This window comes from Tachypleus tridentatus, chromosome 12 (assembly GCF_004210375.1).
Source record: "Tachypleus tridentatus isolate NWPU-2018 chromosome 12, ASM421037v1, whole genome shotgun sequence".
Classification (NCBI taxonomy): domain Eukaryota; kingdom Metazoa; phylum Arthropoda; class Merostomata; order Xiphosura; family Limulidae; genus Tachypleus; species Tachypleus tridentatus.
The window spans coordinates 124,883,523-124,909,374 of NC_134836.1; the positions used below are offsets into that span (position 1 = coordinate 124,883,523).

Genomic DNA, 25,852 nt, shown 5'->3' on the forward strand with positions numbered 1-25,852 from the left:
GTTGTGTACGATGTGGGACTTCCACTTAACACTAAAATGGATTAAACGTTCGTTACAAAACACTTCATGACTGAAGTTAAAAAGAACCGAAAATCTCAAACGTCTTGAATACGCATGTAATACCTCCTGAAGAATCAATCATCACGAAATAACAAACGTATTAAAACTTTTTTATCTAAATACAAAATGACAGCTACCCACGGGAAAATGCTATATGAAAGTTCTATGGATATCTATTCTGTTCTTTTTCTTAGAGTTGTACATATAAACTTAGAGAACAACAGAAGATGGAAAACCAATCGATAAACGTGCGACCTGATTCCTGACGTTAATATTTTCGATCAGGTGAACGGACTATCTCGGAAATCTGTAAATACGAGTGTTCCTTGTACAGGTGACATTTAGGCTATTCGTCAAGCGCCACACTGTGGTAAAGTGCTCAATTATACTTTAGTTTAATTACGGTTTCAGACAAGGAAGCTGTACAACCAGAATTCTATTCAGGATGAAAACACTGTCCTACGAAGTTATAATTTTCCCTAAGAAATGGAAATTTATATCGGACGGGATTCGAATCTATGATTCTTCCACACAGATACACGATAACCAAATACATTCCAAAATCATACTTGTCAAATGAAGTCAATACATTTACAATAAAACTATGATGCAAATTACGCGTTTTATAAATTCACTGTCTTCGACCAAATTATTAATACGTAGTGAATGTATTTGAAAAGTTTGTGATGCGATCAGAATTCGAACCTGTGACACTTCCAAAGACGACTACATCTGTTATCAACATTGTGCGAGTTTCGTGTTTTACGACAAACGGTTTCAGGAAATCTACACTAACAAGTCTCTACTGCGCAAGTACGTAAAATAACAGAAACTGGGGGTTCGAATTCCACGTGATCTTTACTTTAACTAGTTTCAGAGAAATGATAAAACCTTCCTGAGAAACGACTGATGTCATCAACAAGCATAAAAGATTTTAAGCGTTACAGATGGGTTGACAATCTTTGTTTCTCCATTGTGTAATAGTACGTTTCTCAGTATATCTCAGAAATATACAACTTATTTTTCTAAGTTATGTGCAAGGCTTAAAACTGCTCGTAACTGTTTTATATTACACCAGTTTTAACTAACTCAAGAGTTGATCAGCTTCCAGCAACTTATCAAAAGACACTTATGAGAGCTTTAAAAACGTTCTTTTATGTCACCAAGACAAAATACCATACATGAATATCTGAAATGGCCAGGTGGTTAAGGCACTCGACTCGTAATCCGAGGGTCGCGGGTTCGAATCTCAGTCGCACCAAACATGCTCGCCCTTTCAGCCGTGGGGACGTTATAATTTTACGGTCAATTCCACTATTCATTAGTAAAAGAGTAGCGCAAGAGTTGGCGGTGGGTGGTGATGACTAGCTGCCTTCCCTCTAGTCTTACACTACTGAATTAGGGACGGCTAGTGCAGATGGCCCTCATGTAGCTTTGCGCGAATTTAAAAACAAAGAAACAATATCTGAAATAACTGACGGTCAGAAGGAGATTTACTGGTAAACGAAAGGAAAACCACAAAACACTAGACACAACGTCGAGTGAATATACACACACATTTCGATGTTAGAACCCCCACTCTTCCTTTGAAGAGAGGGGGCTGGCTTAATTTTCAAAAACTTTGTAAGGTAAACAAGAAAAATGTGTGTTCAGGTGAAACAGTCGATTTCCGAAACAGATTTACAACAAAACAACATTTAAAATGAGATTCGGCGATTGTTCTTTTGAAATCATGAGATCCATGACAATTTGTTTTGAATTTCGTGCAAAGCTACAAGAGGGCTATCTGCGCCAGTCGTCCCTAATTTAACAATGTAAGACTACAGGGAAGGCAGCTAGTCATCACTACCCACCGCCAACTATTGGACAACTCTTTTATTAAGGAATAGTGGAAGTGACCGTAACGTTATAACGCCCCCATGGTTTAAAAAGCGAGCACGTTTGATGTGACGGGGGCTCGAACCCGCGATACTCAGATTACTAATCAAGGGTTCTAACCCCATGGCCTGACACAGAACGTGATTTTTATTTTGTCTAGTTAGGTAACATTCTTCACAGAAACTGGTGCACACAAACAGGTTAAACTGAGCGATTTATTCATCTTCAAGGCAAGAAAAAGTTTTAACTCAAATCTATGATAATATTAATTAAGAACACAGTTTGAGTTTTATTAAAGTAATATTTTGACATTACAGTAAACATGGAGGTCAGTCACTTGACAGTTTTGTAGAAGAGAAAAATTTGATGACGTGTCGCAAGTGTCACAGATAGATATGGGTGTCAAACTAACTCGGTTTGACACGGATAGATATGGGTGTCAAACTAACTCGGTTTGTCACGGATAGATATGGGTGTCAAACTAACTCGGTTTGTCACGGATAGATATGGGTGTCAAACTAACTCGGTTTGACACGGATAGATATGGGTGTCAAACTAACTCGGTTTGACACGGATAGATATGGGTGTCAAACTAACTCGGTTTGACACGGATAGATATGGGTGTCAAACTAACTCGGTTTGACACGGATAGATATGGGTGTCAAACTAACTCGGTTTGACACGGATAGATATGGGTGTCAAACTAATTCGGTTTGACACGGATAGATATGGGTGTCAAACTAATTCGGTTTGACACGGATACATATGGGTGTCAAACTAATTCGGTTTGACACGGATACATATGGGTGTCGAACTAATTCGGTTTGACACGGATAGATATGGGTGTCAAACTAATTCGGTTTGACACGGATAGATATGGGTGTCAAACTAATTCGGTTTGACACGGATAGATATGGGTGTCAAACTAACTCGGTTTGTCACGGATAGATATGGGTGTCAAACTAATTCGGTTTGACACAGATAGATATGGGTGTCAAACTAATTCGGTTTCACTGAGCAATCGATAACGGAAATGAAAAACACAAGTCAGCTAAAGAGCCGCCAAGCGCAAAGGTCACTGAAACCCACTTTTCTCCGTTATAAGCCCTCACATTTGTAGATGACCCGTCGCAGGACAATAACTACTGGATACGGTTAGTTGATAACCTATGAAGAAGTCCGAGAACACGTACGTTTAGCCGTCCTTAATTTCCAACTTGGGCTAAAGAGGTGCTAACGACTCTTGTTTAGAGGAGTAACACAATTTGAACGTCATTCTAAATACACCCACAACTCCAAAGTCCAGAGAAGCAACCAAAGCAACTTTGAAATAACTATTTGGGAGATTCGAGGATATTGTATCTAATTCTATTACCACCATCATATGGACAATTACATATATCGCTACAATATATATTTATTAATAGTTTGTATTTCTCAGTCAATCTAATTATTGACCATAAACAACAATAAAGTTGAAAATGAAACATGAATAAGTTATGACACAATTTGATTTCTTTATTGTATTCAATTAAGGATATGTCATCCAACCCGTCTCAAATCTTAAGATATAATAATAATTTGAAGTTTCATTACTTGTACAATATTTTAAGTTCAAAGCATAACAGTGGTACAGAGGTATGTGTGTGGACCCACGCTGCTAGAAATATGGTTTCGATACCTGTGGGCAGAGCACAAATAGCCCCTTGCGCAGCTTTTTGCTTACTTGTAAAGAAATAATCAAAATGTAATTAAACAGTCTTGGAAAGGTTGATATCGTATTATAGTTGTCTTTGTTAGTTGGTTTAGTTGGGCACAAAGTTACATGGCCGTTTATCCATGCCGTGCCTACCATAGGTATCGAAACCCAAATTTTACCATTATAAGACTTCAAATGTTACCACTGAGCAAATATCGGGTGGGTGGATTTTAAAATACTGCATGGGATTTACCAAATAGCACCCATGACGTCATAATGTGCACTCTATAATGAATTACGAACAACAAAAACTATCAAAGCGAACAGTGAGAGAACACGTTGACGAGGGTAATAGAGCAAATTAAAAAGAAAAACTTGTAACTTATAAAACAACAAACCAAATGTTTTTATTGGCAGTCCACAGAGTAACTGAACAAACCTGAGAGAGGAGAGAACGTGGCACGAGTTTCGGTTTAAAGTTACCTGTCCTCGAGCCGACGCTGGAGTATCAGACATAACCGGGGGCGCTCAGAAATTTCCTTTCACTTCGCCACGCACGTGGTGGTGATTTTTCGGCGATCTAAATATTTCGAACTCGTTTAAAAACACGCGCACACACAAACATTCTCAATACCTGATTTGGTTAAATTACATTATATTTAAAGTTGTAGGCAAACAAGCAGCATCAGAAAAACTGACCAGCACCGACCACTGAGTATCACATACACTAAGTGATTCGATTAAGACCATTCACGAAGTGATTCGTTTGTTTGTTTTGAACTTCGTGCAAAGCTACACGAAGGCTATCTGCGTTAGCCGTCATTAAATATCACACCTGCACCTGTCAGGGATCGAACCAAAGACCTACCGCGTGTGAAGGGGACGTGATAACCACTACATCACAAGCGCACATAAAACTCGTAAAAATTTAAATCAGTAGGGTAAAACTAACCTGTCTCACGACGGTCTAACCCCAGCTCACGTTCCGTAACAAAACTGAATACATCTCTCGTATCTTAAAGGTCTGATGGTTAGGGGGCGCTCGACTCACAATTTACGGATTCCAATCCCCATCACACTAAACATGCTCGCCCTTTCGCCCATGGGTGTGTTATAATCTAACGGCCAGTTCCACTGTTCGTTGATAAAAAGAGTAGTCCAAGTGTTGGCGGTGGATGGTGATGACAAGCTGCCTTCCCTCTAGTCTTACTCTGCTAAATTAGGGCACAGATAACCTCCATATAGATTCGCGCAAGTCCAAACAAAACAAACTCTCGTATTTTAAAATACAAATAAACGGACATATTTTAATCGATTTTCCAAACTATTTCGTCTTTAGTTAATAAAATTTATTTAAAAATTTAAATTAATACAAGTATTTCGCGAGATCTTTTCTTCCAACAACACATATGTAAGGGCTGTCTACGCTGCGCCCACAAGGGGTATCGAAAGCCGGTTATCAGCGACATAAGCCTTCAGGCTTGCCATTCTACCAGTGGAGGAAGTCTGTGCTAGTCATCCCTAATTCTAAACTGATAAACTAGAGGGAGAAAAGCAGGATAGTCAACAAAGCACCCACCGTCAACTTTTGTGGGATCTGACAGTCACACTTGTAACGCTGTCACGGCTTTACAAAGTTGCGAACCACTTTGTTAAATACAAAGTTTCGGACTAAGCTGTTCTTCACGCAATGTCGCGAAATACAGTAAAATGGATTATTTAAAGTGTCCTGGATTCAGAAGAATACACGTAATACAGTCTTGAAACGTAATCCAAAACGTTTAATATACCAAAGTGTTTGTTTTTGGATGTTGCGCAGAGCTACACGAGGGCTATCTGCGCTAGCCGTCCATACTTTAGTCATCACCACATACCGCCAACTCTTAGGTTACTTTTAACAACGAATAGTGGAATTGACCGTCATATTATAACGCTCCCACGGCTCAAAGGGCGAGCAGGTTTGGGAGGATTCGAACTCGCGACCCTCTGACTACAAGTCTAGTGTTTTATCCACCTGGCCATGTCGGCCTAGTACCAAAGTGTTATTACAAAATGTTATCAAATAGCCATTATCTGTTTCTTTGAAGTTCCAATTCGTAAATCGGCCCGGCTCGTAATTCGAGGGTCGCGGGTTCGAATTCCGGTCGCGCCAAACATGCTCGCCCTTTCAGCCGTGGGGGCGTTATAAAGTAACGGTCAATCCCACTATTCGTTGGTAAAGCCCGAGAGTTGGCGGTGGGTGCTGATGACTAGCTGCCTTCCCTCTAGTATTACACTGCTAAATTAGGGACGACTGGCACAGATAGCCCTCGAGTAGCTTTGCGCGAAATTCAAAACAAACCATTCGTAATTTCTCTTATTTCATTAAATCGTGTGACTTCGAGACGACCACCTGTATTTTGATGCTACTCAACTGTACGTTCATACCAGTTAAGTCTCTAGAACATTGTTTCTCAGCCGATGGGCTGCAAAGCAATTTGAAGTAGGCCTTATAAAGGCTTAAAACTAAATGAGAATTTCTTTTTAAGTTACAAAACAGCGAACGTACGAAGTATATTACATATTACCTCGCAAAATGTTAACTACAAATTAATATCACGCATACGAGCCCCGGATAGCAACTATTAAACATTACCATACGTGTCACTTCTGCAGTGGGCCGCTGGAAAGTTCTTGAAGTGGGTCGTGTTGAGAAACGTCGTGACCTTAAACAATAACATATCTGGAGTCCAGTGGTTAGCATGATGGACTGTGGTTCGCGTTGGTTCATCATAAAAGTTAAATCTCCGGGCCAGTGGTGCGTTATAAGAGTAATAATTAAATCCCACTAAACGGTGCGAGAAGTTGTTGGATGATGTTTACTCTCTGCTCTTTCTGTAGTCTATCACTCTATGGAGTAACTTAGTATGAAATTCAACGATCAGCCAATCAAAATAATTCTCAAAAATAAAAAGAACTTTAATTGGTGGCGCCCAACTGGTCACGTGGTGTAGAATTTAAATATATTATTATTTGTTTTTCGAAAGGGGGGCCTTTTAATAATTTTACTGTTATCACAACAATAAAAATAATTATACAATTTGTAGTTTACAACACAGCATGACCTCTGAACATGACGAAGAGGGAAAAATCTACTACTCTTAAGTTTGGTTTTATTCGAGTCTTGAAATGGACAACTTTCGGGAAACCTGCAGTACTCCTAGTCCAGTAAAGAACAAAAGTATTCAGAAAACCCGTTTATAGCACATATTCAAATACGAAAATATATATATTTTATTGTGTGTACCATAAAGACAACAGTTGTCTGAAATAACGGTATCACTTTAAAAAACCAAAAGAAGTAACAGTATTATTATTATTATTTTACACAAGACAATAATAACAAGCTACAATTTACAGTCAACTTTGTAAATTTAAACATGATCTGGGCCACGATAAAGTTTCTACATGAAAGCATTGGACTGTATTATTTACAAAATAATCGACCATACGAGACAAACTGGGATACAGATAAGCGTGGCTCCCTCTGGGCACATTAACACAGATAGTGTAAACAGAGACAAATCAGACATGCTCGTTAACAAAGAAACTGTCGCTGTTCGACTATACTAATAAAACTTCCTGTAAGTAAGACCATTCACTGAGTCAATGACTGATAGCACACTATAAAAGGTGCATATAACGATATTTTAGGTCCACGTGAAGTAACTGGACAGATCAGAGATACCTAGGAGTTTCACGTGTAGCCGTTTCTAACTCTGAATTACCAACAAGCGTCAAGGCAATTGGTTACACGATTACTTTTACCCGAATGGTTGTAATGACTTCCATATTTATAAGGTTCCTCCAGCTGAAAGTGTGGAAGGTGTCAGGTTGCATCTTTTTTCGAATATTGGACCTTTCGACCCGCAACCCTTCACTCAAACCACTAAGTGTCTGAAACACTGTATATGCAAAAACGGCTCGTTTGGGTTAAGAAAATATTTTACATAGAAGAGCGAACAACGTTTCGACCTTCTTCGGTCATCGTCAAGTTCACAAAGAAAGTGGTAACTGACCGGAAGCTGACCACATGTTTGAAAGGGGTTGTGTAACTGAGTGTCGGAATGTAGAGGGCGGTATTAGATCTTTGAATATATAATTTTATTTATTTTATTATATTAATATAGGTATAAAGGCATTCCTTTATATTGGTTTATTTTGGGTTTAAGTTTAATTTGGGTTTAAGTTATTCAAAAACCAGGCACAAAACTGAGGTCTATACTATATAAAAACTACACTGACAAACACCACACCAACATTATTTACAAAATACAATGTGATAACTGCCACGACTTCTATATTGGAGAAACAAGTAGAAAAATGAAAACCAGATTCAAAGAACATAAAAAGTCACCTTCACACGTTTTCGAACACTGCAAGTCAAATAAACACAACATAACCATAGAAAACACTCAAATACTAAATAAAGAAACAAACATAAACAAACGCAAAATTAAAGAAGCCTTACTTATACAACAACTTAAACCCAAAATAAACCAATAAAAAGGAACGCCTTTATACCTATATTAATATAATAAAATAAATAAAATTATATATTCAAACATCTAATACCGCCCTCTACATTCCGACACTCAGTTACACAACCCCTTTTAAACATGTGGTCAGTTTCCGGTCAGTTACCTCTTTCTTTGTGAACCTGACGATGACCGAAGAAGGTCGAAACGTTGTTCGCTCTTCTATGTAAAAAATATTTTCTCAACCCAAACGAGCCGTTTTTGCATATACATTTCTCAACAAGTGGGTTTCTCGACATCACTGGTCTGAAACACTATTATACAGACAAGTTAAATACAATACATGATGTTACAAAACAGACGGCGGAGGTAATATATTATCTGATACACACACACACACTAGGAACCGTGGTGTCTGTTTCACCGTTTGAAAAGCTGTGCACGCAGACAAAGCTCAACATTCACTTTTAAAATGACGATATAACAGGTATTAATAAAGTTGATGTCATATCGTAAGCAGGATATTCTATACTAAATTATTAGAAACTAATCACACTATTATTCAAAATGTTAAACAATAAAAATGTAGGTTTACCATATGTTATTGTTGAGTGGTTTTAGTATGAACTGAAAGGTTCAACGATTACTTTATACTGTGGTCAGTAGCTCAGAGCTTTGGCTACGAGTGAAACCAAGAGTGTAACACAATTTTTTTTATAAAGTCCATGAAATAATTCAAGTTGATAGATTAACATAAACTGGGGACGGGTACTTTGGCTTGTATATACCTATATCAGCTGTTCCTTCAGTATAACATGCACATCTGTGGTTTACACAGCTTTGGAGTTATGCATACACTCACTAATCACATAGAACAAAATAAAACAAAATCACGTGACTATAAACATTTCTCAAGACGTAAACGTCGCCGTCAATAGCATGAGTTGCATATATCTGACAGTTTTGATTCTATACTCAGAAGTCAAAAACAAAAAAACCCGCACCCTGTTGGTTATAATATATGCAGAAGAAAAGAATTTCCTCCATCAGCCAAGCTTCCAACGGGAATCCTTTCAAAATCCACCATATCTGATACGAATTACCAATTTCCAGTAAATTATTGTTCGTTGAGTACATATTACGTTTCAGCATAAAAATAAGATAATGTGACAGAAAAAAGCAAGTTCTCTAACGTTTAGCAGCTGTCTAATTCATGAAAGTCAAACTAGAAGTCAAGGTTTAAATCAAACGATCTACAGTTGGTGTCAGATTATCGAACACAATAACTTAAATAAATGTTTCATTTGTTCTTTAGCCAATGAAAATCAGGAACCTGAAAAATTACTTTCATAATAATTGGCCGAAACACCTTTCGGTATTTGTCCTTCTGCCCAATTAAAATGAAGCTTGAAATATCGAACGTATTTATAAGAACGACTTACCACGGAATGTTTCTGTCTTGCATGTTTTAAGCGATAGAGTTATGTAGCAGTAGTTTACAAATGTCTCACATCGTGGGCTGTGGCGGTGGGGAACATCATAATTCCACGTGCCACGAAAGAAATGAGAAATTCTACCGTTTTAAATGTAAGCAACAACATACTGCAGAGGTTGCCCGAAATACTACTTACAATATACACAACAATCAACACACTACAGAAATAAACATGCAAGATATGGAACGACAACAAACACACACGTAGAAGTACTTCGACAACAACCAAATTACTCTAACAAACAATTACAAACCAACACATTATATGAACAAATGAATATCTAAACATAAAACAAACATCAAGAACACACACACAAATAAAAGAAAATAACCTAACAACTGAAGCTACTTTATTTATTTGCATTTTAGAACAAAACCATATTTATCTTTTCGCTCCTGGTAGGTTAAAGTGCACGTGTCATAGAACAAAGCCAAACTGACCTTTTTGCTCCTGGTAGGTTAAAGTGCACGTGTCAAGATATTTTGAAAATTTTATTAAACAACACTTGTAGTACTTACGTAAACTTTAATATTATATACGTTTTAATTTCTTAATTTCAAGTAAAATGTAAAGAAACATGAATAATTCTAGAAGTAACACCAATTATTAAACAAAACAACAAGTAATACGATTTAAAATCGTGTAATCGCCGGGAAAGAAAATATGAAACGAAGAGCTTCAAAATTTAGTTACTCAATAGAATGGGTGTTTTCTTACAACAAAGCCACATCGGGCTGTCTGCTGAGCCTACAGAGGGGAATCGAACTCCTGATTTTAGAGTTGTAAGTCCGTACACTTACCGCTGTATCAGCTGGGGGCTACTCAGTAGGAGTTTTGTGGCTGATTTAGTTACTCAATAGAATGGGTGTTTTCTTACAACAAAGCCACATCGGGCTGTCTGCTGAGCCTACAGAGGGGAATCGAACTCCTGATTTTAGAGTTGTAAATCCGTACACTTACCGCTGTACCAGCTGGGAGCTACTCAGTAGGAGTTTTGTGGCTGATTAACCAATATAAAACCTTGTTAACATTCTTAGCTTTTAAATTCATAGTTTAAAGATTCAGAAGACAAATAACTGGTAGCAGAAAATATTAGGTAAGGGTAACTACCCGTTCAATAGAGTTTGATGCGTTTCGTTTTAGTTAATTAAAACGTCTCAGCACCAACATTCAAGTTCGATATAGGCAAAGAGATGAAATCGACACTCAAGTGAGGACAGGAATTACGTTGTTATATTATGATACTATAATTTTAACATCTTGAAACCAAGAGTCACTCATCCATAACTTAGCAGTCCTTTTGGTCATTGCAATACCTGGCAAATGACAAAATGGAATTAAACTTTCCTTTCCAACAACCGTAATTCGTGCAATGGGTGAACAGAAGTTGTGTGTCAATGTTTTAATGGTTGTTTTCAATAATAAATTGGACAATATACATTGGGAGAATGCTCAAAGGTCATGTTTACTGTGGTTCTAGTTTCAAGTGCAAGTTGCATTATTCACAAGAAATTTGAACATTATGGAAGGAGTCAAGAAGGGGTTTCTGTTGAAACTAAACCCATCAGAGTGAGAGGTCATCCATAACATTAGAGTCACATCTAGAGAAAACTGCCATGAAGAATACGTTATCCAGTGAAACAAAAACAAGCACTTTATTTGTCTTATAATCATTCATTGAATTGGATACGATTGTTTATCTCCTTGTTTGAAGTTAGTAACAAAACTACAATGGACAATGTTGTTGTTTGTTTTTGTTTAAAGAAAAGTTGGACTAGTAGATTTTTCTCTCTTAGAAGTTGTTACCAATATGTGGCAATTTCTGTACAACTGTCTTATAAGTTTAGGATTAAATAATAATTTAAAATTTTCTAAATGTTATTTATTACTAGTTCATTAGGATATTAAACATGAATCTACGTTTTACCTATATAATTGAGAATAACAAGTAATGCAGGATTGTAGGTTAATGTATTATAAAACTTAAACTCACACATTTGAAAATCAAAGTTATTTATAATTGTAGTCAAGTTTAACCCTCAAGATAAAGTATTTAACCTTCTTTGTTAACCTGAAGATGACCTTAGGAGGTCGAAATGTTGTTCTGGACTTTATTTTGGTAAATGTGTTAATACCCATAATAGCCATCTTGGGATACATTTTTTACTTCAAGTGGGTTTCTTGTGATCTTGAATGGTTTCTACCTTGTCTAAATCTATATTTGTGTCTCCCCCAGTTCTATAATTCACCCAACCAATAAATAAAATCACTAAGTCTTAAATTAAGTTACACATCAACTTCAAATCTGAAAGCTTACTCCTGGATGGCTTTGGACAGACTAGATTGTCAGAAGTACAAGACATTTAATGTATCATAATTCATATTTTGTCACATGTATAGTAAATATATATTTTCAAAAGACAGTTGGTGTAGGAATTCCAATCACATTTAGTCCATTTGAATAGTGTGGGGGGAAGTGAAAGTTGCCATAAAAACAAAATTGTCGTTTTCTTAATGGAACTTGTTTGTTTGTTTGTTTTGGAATTTTGCACAAAGCTACTCGAGGGCTATCTGTGCTAGCCGTCCCTAAGTTAGCAGTGTAAGACTAGAGGGAAGGCAGCTAGTCATCACCACCCACCGCCAACTCTTGGGCTACTCTTTTACCAACGAAAAGTGGGATTGACCGTCACATTATAACGCCCCCACGGCTGGGAGGGAGAGCATGTTTGGCGCGACTCGGGCACGAACCAGCGACCCTCAGATTACGAAGCGCACGCCTTAACGTGCTAGGCCATGCCAGGCCCCTTAATGGAACTAAATTAACTGACATTTGTTCGTGGGCTGGAATGAAGGGCTGCAAAGAAGAAAGTTTCTGGTAGGTGCTTAAAAGATTCAGGGCTTGGGGCATGGGGACTTTCGGCATTTCAGTAAGATATCAATTGTGGTTATATTTTAATTTTACCAGACACCAACTGGAAATTTGGGGCACTGTCAAATAAAATCTGCACAGGCCCTATTTGCTGGAGCCTCGCAACACTTCTGAAAGCAATTCTCACCAAAGAAGTACAACCTTGGTTAAGATATTTTGAAGATGCAGTCCTACCAATCAAAGTTAGACAAGAATGTCTTCAAGTGATGGCCAGACTTAACACACAGAAAGAAAACAAAGCCACAAGGACTTTATTTGTACCTTTAGCTGCCAGTGGATAACAACATGTTACTGGTTCCTAACTACATTACAAAGTAGGCACTCACACATAAAACAAATTTTATTACTGATTCTGGATGTCATCACAGGTCCATATGGATCATGTGCTAAACATTGAATCTCTTAGGCCAGTCTACACAAGAATTTCTTTTTGCAAAAATTATTCAACAACTATTTTCTTTTAATGGTGCTTGTTATTTCATGGGCAAAATACAAACCCCTGTAACCCTGTGTTACGTAGTACACTTTAGAAACTGTTGCTACAGGAAGAACATATCAGCTTAAGAAAATTCCATGTTCTTTAAACTTTTCACTGTAGCTGGGGTGTATATATTCTAGTGTTTCCAGCATTCCACTCCACAACACTGTGACAAATGTTTTTTACTTTCACCCAACGTTTCTGTACTCGATGCTTATGAGTAAAGTGAGCTGGAAAGTGTTTACTGACACTTAATGTTAATTTATTAATGTTTTTCACTTAGCCCTTCAGTAACCAACAAGATCCCCAAGAGAAATGTATGACAACTGCATGTCGATTGTGCCCGCATCAACAGAGCAGCAAAACTACTATGTAAATATGATTGATTCTCTTTACTCAGAAGACAGTCTAGTGGAGTTTAAATGGGTGACAATGAAGACAAAGCAAGACAAGATGACACTAGTCTCTATTTAGTGATGACAGTCCAAATGATGAACCTGGACCCAGCACAAAAAGGCATAAATGGCATCAACAACGGAAAACATTTGTCCCGGTTGCAACGTGAAGAGTCGGAGAGTACCTGGAAACATTTGTCACAGCTGCAGCAGCTGAGTTAAGGCAAGTTGAATTGTATTTTAATTTTCATTCACTGCTTTCTCAAAAAATGACACCAATAACCTAACTTGCATGAACACAAAACAAAAGCAGTGCAGTAATTGGACATATGTATATCCTAAAATATCTTGTATATAGATTTGTATAAAGCACTCCATGTCAGTGGAAGCTGTAAATCCAGTTAATTAACGTCAGCACACTGAAGTATTTTATTCAACTTTTACCAAAGACAGTTATCCCTAACTGTGAATTGGAAATATTAATACAGAAAGGGCTGATGATTTACTTTTCACCCTAATAACCTAAATGTAGTTTATAAAGTGACAAATTGGGTGGGTGAGAACTCTTAGTTGTACAGAAGTAGTTATTTGGGGTGGAAAAATCTGAACTTTATACCACCTGCAATCAGAGAAGATAGCTAATAGTTGTATAGAAATAGTAAACAGAGGTGGAGAAACACTTGAAATCTTACACCATCTACAGTCACATGAGACAGCTAACACTTGTATACAAAGAGTTCAAGGGATGGAGAAATACATGAAAACTTTAAACCATCTACAATCAGATAAGGTAGCTGAAAATATTACAAAACATGGGGGAAGCAGCTTGACATGTACCTGCAAAGACAATAACCGAGATGAGCTCTTTTCTTATTTGATGTTCCATATAACACTTGAACTTATATGAAATTTCAGATAATGTGTAGGTAACATTTTCAGCAAAGGTGAATAAATTAATGGGAAAATAGCTTCATAAATATGGAAGAAATCTGATAGCAAAGAGATGAAAGACTCCAACAGTGTTTGAGGAAGCACTAAAAGACATTGATGGGTAAAAACATTGTTTAAGATTATCTGCAGCTTATAAATCTTGAAAAGAAACATCTAGAAAGTTATGAGATAGAAAGTCAACTGTAGATAACTTTGCTGCTGTTTAAGGAGTGAAAATATCAAGCAGGTTTATTTTCAATGTTACACACATCATATTGATAGCTGCCATAAGATGTAAAACTTTGGTTGGTGTATACTAGCATGTGTGAGATGTCACTAAGATTATAAAGTTCTGGATACATTAAGATCACGGAGACAATTATAACTTCTTTCACAAAGGCTGTGAAAAATCAAGGATGGTAAAAGACCATTTTATTTGAAAGAAATTAACAGTGCCTTCAGAAAAGGTGGGGTAATACAAAAGTTAGTAAAAACATGATTGATTTATGAAGTCAGACAAAAAATAATGTTTGCTGGCACTTTTAGTGGTTTTCTGACAGAGTCGTAAACACCAATACAGATAGGTATGGGCTGATTATTTTAACTGCTAGAATCAGAGACTTTAGTTCTACAGAAGTTAGATAGATAAGCTTGTCTCCTTTATACAATATTGAATATATTCTCAAGGTATTGCTTTATTAACCCACATGCCAAAGAAACTTTAAGTTATTATTTTTTAAACCTTGTTGGTTTTTTTTCAAGGATGTGATTAGAACTTGAATACACTTTTAGTTAAACTGAAACTAACTGTTATAGACGTAATTTATAGAAAGCAGATTTTGAGAAATCCTAACCTAAATGGGTAAAAATGACCAAATTCACTCAAAATTAATGCATTCCTTCTAAAACCTAAATAAATTAGTAATACAGTCAAATTACTGTTAATTAAAACAGCAGGCTTATAAACATACAAAACTTACTGATACAATCAGAAGATGTTAAAGTATATCAGAATTTAGGAGAAATATTCCAAATGTTATTGTCATGGATAATGTTGAACATGAACTATTATTATTTCAAAGCATTATCTTTGACTTGAAGGGAAATATTCATGTTAACTGTATAAAAACACAAACAACATAGAACAATACTAATCTTAACAAAATTCAAAAGAGAGTCTTATAAAGAAAAACGTAGTTTTTTAAAACTTTCTTGTTAATGTTGTTTGCAGGTAAGAGAGGATTTTCTTTCATCTGTTTTTGTTGAAAATAAGATATTTAGCAAATGTTTGCAAAGAGGTTGAAAGTGAGATCTAGAGTTCATAGAAAATTATCCTGAATCGAGCGTGGGTGGAAAACCATGTATGCATTTAATAATAACAGGCTGAAAACAGCAAAACCAATGTGCTATTTCTGTGGTCATATCTAACCAGTAACCATACATACTCTATACGAACTTGATAAAGTAAACTTTAAATGAAATGGTATTTAAAACAACACTTCATCATATTTAGTTTAATTCAATATATCTTTAAAGAAGATATCATACAATCCTAGTGAAAAGTATTGTAAGTTTAGAACAAGAAAGACTGGTTACATGGTCTACAAGTTGTTTTCTCCAAGTCAAAACAGCTGAAGTTCTATTGGTGTTATTTCCAGTACAGCAGCACTTTGTGAAAAAATTACAGACTAGGTCAACATTTTAAACATAACTGTAATAATCAGAAAGCAAACTTTAAATATTTGTGACAATGAGAAACCTACTTGAAGTAAAAATGCATTCTCAAAACAGCTCTCATGGGTATTAACACTTTAATTATAATAAAGTACAGAAAAACCTTTCAACCTTTTTGGTCATCTTTGTTAACCTGAAGATAACCTAAGAAGGTCAAAATGTTGTTCTGTTCTTTATTTTAAATAAAGTGTTAATACCCACACCAGATGTCTTGAGCATACATTTAAACTTTAAATACGTTCATGTTAAAGTCCATTGAAACAGACAGTACATACAACAGTTGACCGTGCTTCAGACCACTGTCAGTGGACAAACCTTGTACTGTCAAGGAATGGCTAGTACAGTACTGAAACTTAACTCCTTATACAGTAGCATAATAATTATAAACAGCAATAGAGAATAAAAAAGGGACCAAAGCTAGATATTAACAAACACAATCCATGGTTCAACTGTACAGGGTCCAGTGTGACTGCCCACACCTGCTTGAGACTGTATCAGTTCTAAATCAATAAAGAAACTAAATAAAGATAGTTGGACCTCTAAAGTTATCTTTTAAAAAGCAATGGAGAGTGAACAATATCTGGTGGTCAAAAAGACTAAAAACAATATGTATCGTGTTGGAAAGGTAAAGTAAATAATAACAAAACTACTTTAAACTTGATGTTTGAGCTTGTTTAAAAGCAGTCAATAAATCTCTGTTATTCAGATATGATAATGTTAACAGGTAAGCTTGAAGAACCTACAAAACACACTGCAATTGTTTTATGTTTCCTTAATTATGTGCAAAGCTACACAAGAGCTAACTGTGCAAGTTATTCCTACTTTAACAGTGAAAGATTAGAGGTTAGGCAGCTAGTCATCACTACCAACCACCAACAATTGGGCTACTCTTTTTTACTAAACAATGGGACTAACCATCACATTATAACACCCACACTGCTGAAAGTGCGAGCATGTTTGATGGGACAGGAATTCAAACCCACAACCCTCAGATTATGAATCAAATACCCAAATTACCTGGCAATGCTGAGCCAACATGTTTCATCACTGTTATACAAAGAATACATCACACATGGACAACAAAAGTAAAATAATATCTTTATTCACAATGAATGATGGTGTTTGTAACCAAACCAGCCAGCTTTTCACTCACTATTATGACTTGGGATGCTGGTTTGGGTGAAGAGAAGTCCTTTCGAAACAAGAGAGACCTCAAAAACCTTGTAACAACTGACATTTATAGTGACACAAGAGCCACAGTCCAGTATCCAAAAGGTTATTAGGTTAATTGCTTCCATTACATATCCAAATATTTCCGGGTCACTTGTTTGAACACACTAGGTTTAAACAGGAATATGTACATGCTAGAAACTAGGCTTGAATAGGAACAAAGAAATCTAATTCTTGACCTCAGTTGCAGTATGTAACCTTTACTCATGTGAAAAAATAAATCTATTACAAGTTTTGTGCAAAGCCACAGGATGGCTAGTCACTCTAGCCGTCCCTAATTTAGCAATGAAAAACTAGTGGAAAGGCAGCTAGCCATCACCACCCACTGCCAACTCTTGAGCAGAAATTCACAAAAAATATCTGCATGTAGCCAAATGAGGACAGACTGCAAACACCACCAAATTAGGACAGACTACATACCACCTACTGCAAAATGAAATCAGTAGATATGCCAGCTATGAATAAAATGATGGTAATTCTGAAAATGAATGTTAGGGTCTTGTCAAAATGTTTATTTTAGGGTTCATACATTTTTAGATAATGACATTCTGGTAATTCTTCTGGGCAATTCTTGAAAATTTGTTAACCAATTTAACTGATAGGCTCATTAATTGATTGCACGTAACTTATATGTCAATGTTGGATAGCTGAAATAATCTAAAGCACTAATATTTGGAAATAATAATTTCAATTAGTACATTATTTATATGAGCTGTGACACTAATAATTAAGCTGAACATCTCTGGATTAACCAAATACAACAGTTAGAAATCATTGTGACAGTGTTTCTGGTACATGAACATATGGAACAATCATAACAGTTTAACCAAAAACATTAAGATATATTTATATTTTTGTGACATTAAACAACATTACCATATCTACAACTGATGAACTATTTGACACTAATCAATGTAATTCAAATCTCAGTTATACTGATTAACTGACTAGGTCCACATACCAGTTATTAACAGGACCCTCCAGTATTGACTCCTTTGGGACTTTGCTGTTCATTACAAGTGTTAAAAACTTAGATAAAAATACTCCAAGGTTCTGTGTTTGTACTACAATGTTGTGTTCCTCTAAGTCATCAGGCTACGAAGATTAGTTCCTGCAAGTAAAAAACAAACTGTGCATAATTTCAATACAGAAATGCATAAACTAGTGTACTTTGGTTTTGTTAAAAACATTAAGGAAGAAAAGGCATTAGGTTTATTCACTGATAGATATTCAAAACATCTGTGTAAATACTTGGTTGTAGTTTATTTGTAGAAAATGTTATCTTAAGATGTAACAGCCTTCATTGTCTTATTGCTTAGTGATTTCCTAAATTAGAAAAAAAATGCAGAACTGCTGAAAATGCCAGAGATGCACTACCAAATAATGGTATGTTTAAAACATTTGAGCTGAGATGTATCAAGTCTCTTATGATATCAAACATGGAACTAGAAATGATTTGATTACAATTTTGTCTAAATCTCTAAAGAATCAGGTAAGCTGTCTACAGGAGATCTATTTGAGTGATGAAATGAAAGATTCTTGGATAATGAAAGGTAGCAGGTGCAAGTTTTACACAAAAAGAGTGCATCTCATTTTCTAATAGAACTACTTATACGTACAAGTTCTAAACTTTAGTGATATGTAATATTTTATTCTGACTTTCAATCTTACTGGACAGGCATATCAACAAGAACAACTACTATATGTTTGGTTTGGACATCTTTTTTTCAGTTAAGGTAAGAGGCCAACACCAATGGATCATATAATCTCTTTCTTCTACATTTGTACGTTTTGAACTGTGGTATGTTTGGGGGGTTCCCCCCTTTTTTTAAACACTGAGGACATTCTGTTGTCCAGTAATACTTTAAATTCTGTTTCGTTCTCTACTGTAAAACAACTTTTGTAATAAAACTGTTGGTCTTCAAATATTTTATACCTGTTTTCTCTCTTATAAAACTTGGTGTAAATTCTTAAAGTGACTAAATGTCCTCGTGTACCACATCAGAATAACAAAAACTTGGTGTAAATTCTTAAAGTGACTAAATGTCCTCGTGTACCACATCAGAATAACCAAAACTTGGTGTAAATTCTTAAAGTGACTAAATGTCCTCGTGTTCCACATGAGAATAACCAAAACTTGGTGTAAATTCTTAAAGTGACTAAATGTCCTCGTGTTCCACATGAGAATAACCAAAACTTGGTGTAAATTCTTAAAGTGACTAAATGTCCTCGTGTACCACATTAGAATAACCAAAACTTGGTGTAAATTCTTAAAGTGACTAAATGTCCTCGTGTACCACATCAGAATAACCAAAACTTGGTGTAAATTCTTAAAGTGACCAAATGTCCTCGTGTACCACATGAGAATAACCAAAACTTGGTGTAAATTCTTAAAGTGACTAAATGTCCTCGTGTACCACATTAGAATAACCAAAACTTGGTGTAAATTGACCCACATCAACACAAGTCATTCTAAAAACTCTACTTACAAAACACAACTCTTAATAACAATATGGAGGTTAACTCATTAGGATTCAAAGTTCCTATTTCTACATTATCCTATTGCATACCTATCAGTTCCCAAGAACAGTCGTACCTCGTAATAAGTCTTCCACAAGACTCTTGACAAATACAATTGGTTTATTTCCTAAAATTTGGATGCAGAGAAAGAATACACTGTAATGAGATTGTTGTTAACATTCTAAAATATTTAGATTTAAACCCTGTCTTTAAGAGTTTAACAGCTCTAACCACTTATTCTACTAATATTTACTTATGACTAACTTTTATTCAAATTATACACACACACAAATATACTTCCAGCTTGTGTGACAGCTATACCTAGATTATTTTTAAATGTCTTATAGCTGGAAGCATTATTCATTAACCACTTGTACAAGTTCATTTCACCTCAGCCAATATACAATCATAACAGCATAAGTAAACTATAAGATTCAAACTCAGCAATCCAAATGTTAAAAGAAAGATTTACGCACTAAAGAAACTAACTATTCTCTGATTATAAAAAACATCAAACAGAAATATTGCTTGAAATGTTGGTGTTTTGGCAGTAACACTACACCTACACTCTCATAGGTCATAAAGAACATCTAGTGTTAGTAATGTCTTCTAATGGACACACTAAAACATCTGAAAGATATATATATATATTATATATACATACATTATACATTCATTAAAATCACCATTTGATATTTTGTAGTTTCAGTTTTAAAATAAATCAAACACCATCGTCCATGAATTCGTAAAGTGAGGTCCTTAAAATTATATAAATAAAAACACTTCATTATTTTAAGAAAGTGTACCTTGAGTTATAATTGGTCGTATTAAGCAGTTTTAATACTTGACTAACCAGCCAATACTTAATAATGTTCATATTCAACTGAACTGAAATTCTCAATTGATAAATTACATACATAACTATCATCATATTTATAAAGTCAAAGTTTAAATCATATCTGGAACTTTACACTATACACACAATCTTCAAAAAATAAGTTGAAAATAATCTTGATAGCAAACAGTTGGTTAGTTATTGTTAGGCCTAATGTAAGTTATTACTTTCAATTATTAACAGTAAGTTTGAAATGCATGAATTTCTACCTTGGATTATTAATAACAATGGGGAAGGAATGTATCCTGTGGGGTTTTCAACTGTAGATAGCTGTATACTGAAAGACCCATGAACATATAATAGGAAACACAGATAAACTAGAATCTGTTAAAGTTCGGGATAACAAGGAGACACATCAAGCTTGGAAAAAGCACTTTTGTTGTGCATTCTAAAGGTAAAGATAAAAGTATAAATGAAACTAGAGATTTAAGAATAAAATGTGTTAATTTGTTAACACAAGTGTTAGGTGAGGGTAACAACTTCCATGAAGGACAGATTATCGAACAAATCTATTTTAAGGTCGTGAAACTTACTGGACTATTAGAGATCATGTGATTTTCAATTAATTTATGGAAATAAGTTAATTATGCTAAAAATTAGTTTGGTCTCTTTTGTACAAACAGTTCAAGAGTTTGCATTATGTCAAGAGCAGGTTGCAACATGTACTATTTAACAAACACAATTTGTGAAGATTTGTGTACAAACAGTTCAAGAGTTTGCATTATGTCAAGAGCAAGTTGCAATCATGTACTATTTAACAAACACAAGTTGTGAAGGTTTGTTTTTCATAAGGACTAATAAAAGAGAAAATTGTAATTTTTCACAGCATAATACTGGTTGAAAGCCTACGAGGGAAATGTTGTTACCGAAGCTGATAAAGATGAGAAACATATTTCTTGGTATATCTTTATGATCACCATTAACAAGGACATGATCAGATATGCTGCTAACAGTTAGACTTACTAATACTGACGTTACCTGAAAGAATCAACTGAATTAGTCTATTCTCTTTGTATACAAAAAACTTTCACAAGTTTGTAGGAAAATGTTTCTCATCAATGTAAGTAGAATCATTTTAAGGAAGACATTATTTTGTATATTATCTTTCATGTAACTTACTAAATCACAATTTATATACACTGTTGCTTCAAGGACATTTCTTGCAGTGCAGACATGGGATAGTTCAGGTTTTAAATAATAACATGGTATGGAGTTTAGTACGAGATCCTCTAATGCCAAACCTAGAGGGATTACTGAGATGGTCAGAAGCTATAGTTTCTCTTCACTCCTCATGATGGTGTTGTGGGCTGTACTTAAAGCTTCATTGTTAAATTTACTTAACAATTGTGTTGATGTGGGCAACTTGAAGATGTCTCTAGCAATGAGGAGGAGTCCAGAAACAAGTGAGGTCCAGGTTCACAAAACAAATGGCTCCTGTGGGACAAAGGGTCCTTCAAGATGGCAGGGATCTATAAATCGAAAACCATAAAATTTTGCTGGAAGGAAATATGGGATTGGAAATACCCAGCAAAACCTACTTTCACAGTTCATGTGCCTGTTTTGTATTAAAGAAAAGTCCAAGAGAATAGATAAAAGTTTGGGTTTTAATTGCCTGCTTCTGTTTACTCATAGCAGGATGACATTTTTATAAATATGCAGAGATGGTCCATTAATACTCAAAATATGATAACATGCATTCTTGTACCTGATTCAAGGAAACTTCATAATTAAATATTGCATGATCAGAGTTTAACTGAGACAGTCTTTATAAAAACTTAACAGTTTTGTTAATTTCATTAACTGGAAAGTCACACACCCACACAACACTCTTCAATTATGTAGCCAAAGACTTTTCTTTTTGAACTGATAAAAGGGAAAAAATATAGTATTAATATTATTAGTAATATTTGGATTATGGCAATAAACACATTTAATAATTAGCAAAACAAACAAACTGTTGTTAAAGATATGAATCTCTTAGCTCAACACCTCAAATCTATTTTCAACACAAAGGAATGTATTTCATGTTAACTTATGATGAAAAACAGCTACACAGGTTGACCAAGTGCTTTAAAACTTGTGATAATTTTTACCTAAAATCTATTTATCTTAAAGTTCTTTTAGAAATAAAAACCCTGATGAAAAGCACCGGTGTTAATGGAAGCTAAGATTTCTAAAAGCCTCATACTAAGTACAAAATTCATTACTGAAAGATTGGATATTAGTTATTATTTAAGACACCTGACTTACATAGGCTATGAAGTTACCTTTTCTTATGATTCTTACAGTTTAAAACAAAACAGAATTGTTTATGAAAGTCTGAAAAACCAGGGGATTATTCATTTGGTTTCTATTAATAAAATGTCAAGAACTTTATGGTAAAAAGTCATTAAAGAAGACAAGTTTTAATTAAATAACAACCATATTCTCAAGACTGTTTTAGAAAAGGAATGTCTTGCCTTAATTTGAAATATTTCACAAAAGCTCCCACCATTATGGACGAAGGCATCTCGGTCATCACCTTGCATGTAGTATTTTAAAAGTATTTGGTAGAGTACCACAAAAGAGATTAATTAGCATGTTGAATATTCATGAAATACATAAATAAGAATGTTAGGCAGTATTAGAAAGCAAAAAGTTACACACACACAAAATTGGGATTTTTCTGGTTGGGAGAACACGGCTGAACATGTTTGGAAATTATCATCTACATAACTGATTTCAACAGCTTCTCAGACTGAGATGAACTAATTATGATGAGTAATGGTTCTCTTAACAAAATGAATTTTAGCAAGTCTTATGATATGGACCAGAACACAGAAGTGTATAGCTTGTCACACAGGGTATAGAAATTTGAAAAGGGCTCACTCAAGTTTTTTGATGAAAAGTAACATTTGGTTGTAATAAAAAGGAAGATTTAGGTGTAATAAAAAGGAAGATTTAGGTGTAATTGTAAGGCTGATTAAACCTTACAGTCCCTTGATGAATCTTTAATTGTAATAACATGTGACAAATACACTTATAGTATTTTCTTTCTTTGTACAAAGTTTGATTTTAACCCCCTTGTAATTCATGGAAAGGTTTTTACCATTATCATAGCAATAATCACAACAAATTTAGTGTGAGGTACCTAACTGGTAACTTTTAGTGATGTTCAGATTTGTTAGTTTGAAGAGTCGTGGTGTTGGAATGAAAGAGTTGAAAGTATAATGAAGGAAAACCATTAAACTTTTAATACTGAATTTAATTTTAATTGGTTGTTTTATTGTGAAAGGAATAATACTGATAACGATGTTTGAAATGAACATCTGTAATTTCAATGATTATGTTCTTGTAGAACAAAATTTAATGCGAGTTTAAGTTTTCTATGCAAGAGACTCAGTAACTAAGTTTTACAAGTATCTACAACATTAACATATACATAGTCTTTAAAATTAAAATAGAATCATATAAAATAATTTATACACTATTACTGAGTATTAGTATATATTAGTAAGTCACTATTAACTTTTTAAATATAACTTATTTCCTAATATGCTTAAACCTTTTTAATTAAAATTAAAAAATATAATTTACATAACTTCTTAAGTTAACTGAATCTGGTCAAATGTCCGTTAAAACTATAGTAATACTATACCTACTTTAAGTTTTTTAAAGTTTCTCCTAGTCTGACCGTACATTACCATGGGTCAGATTTTTAGATGACTACATGTGTTCCACGGACAATTAATTCACTGCTTGATACTAGGCCTAAATATTATGATTAACATTCCTAAGCCTAATCTTTGAACTAGTAAACAGACAAACGGCAATACTTCTTTATCTACCCTACGTAACAGGACAACTTAACCTCCGCACACTCTGACGCGAAACACATCTCAGTTTAATTACAACACCGTAAATTTCGGTACAGACTTTCATATTTTTATTGTAATTTCACATGTTATAAGCCTAATTCTATGTGATGACGTCATGTGTCGAAAATTATAAAATGTAGGCCTTCTGTGCTTTGGATTAAATATAATTATTTGTAATTCTTATTATATCGTTTTATAGATGTATTATCTTTACATTTATAAAAATGTACTAAGAAACTTTATTTAAATTCAAAATTAGTTTTATTGCACTTTTGCAACCAGGCCCTAAATGTTTTTTATAGTATTCTAGATGTCTGTTAGAATTTATCTCCCAACAGAACTTTTAAAAATATTTATTATAAGTTATATTGTTAACAATTATCACAATAATTCAAAAATGACCAACCTTATTCAAAATTAAAGGGCGGGAAATTTGATTAAAATTTAGCCATCTAGTGATGAGTTGTTGTACTAAAGGTGTGGTTTTATGCTACTTTCTATTTTAAATGTATGTATTGCTGCTTAGCCACGTAAGGCAAAGTTAGGGAAAAAGATATAACATAGAAGCAATAATTGTTAACTGATTTGTGATTCTGTTGCATTTAAAACTGGGTCTGTTATCACTTTGCATTTTATGTTTCCAATTAACGTTTACAGATACACGAAGTACCATTCGTTCGAGACATTCGCGAATAAGTACCTGTTATACATGGAGTTAGGTCTATCGTAATATATGATCATTTTTTAGAAATGGTCTTCTGGTTTATTGAGTAACTCACATGACTCCCTAACCAATAGAAACAGTTAAAAGGTTGATGTAAGAATTGGGGGCTTTTATTTAAAAATACTTTAATATCAAAACGAGATTCAAGAATATGAAACAAAATTCAAATTTGATTGAAATTATATCAATAGAAAGAAAATCAAAAACAGAGAAACATAGAGAACAAAGATATAGAAAATTAAAATATTTAGAAAAGTATGGTGGAAAATTAAGAAAATGGTAGAAAATTAAAAGATAATCGAGAACAAAGAGCTGTAAAGTTAGATTATGATTTTCATAAAACATAAAAATATGCGTACTGAAGCAGGGGTGGATACAAGATTTTTTGGTGGGGGAGATGATTGATTAAGTAACAGTGACTTAAACCCAACCCCAAGTAAACTTTTCCTTGTTACTGCAAAGTAAATTTCATGGAATTAATGTAGAAACAAAGAAAATAAACATATATGA

At 34.6% G+C, this 25,852-nt stretch overlaps 1 protein-coding gene across 8 annotated transcripts in view; it reads right to left on the reverse strand.

The window, feature by feature from the left end:
- The window catches only part of LOC143234604 (serine/threonine-protein kinase tousled-like 1), a 67,120-nt gene extending 42,367 nt beyond the window's left edge, over window positions 1-24,753 (reverse strand). For 3 of the 8 annotated variants that reach the window (XM_076472070.1, XM_076472067.1, XM_076472069.1), the window contains exons 1-3: window positions 24,403-24,732; window positions 19,917-19,993; window positions 18,308-18,457 (exon numbers count right to left, since the gene is read on the reverse strand). The gene's annotated coding sequence lies outside the window, so the exon portion shown is untranslated. Of the gene's footprint in view, window positions 1-18,307; window positions 18,458-19,916; window positions 19,994-24,402 lie in introns of all 8 variants that reach the window. The other 5 variants (XM_076472074.1, XM_076472073.1, XM_076472066.1 and 2 more) reach the window with 4 other exon arrangements.
- Between the last annotated feature and the right edge of the window lie 1,099 nt (window positions 24,754-25,852).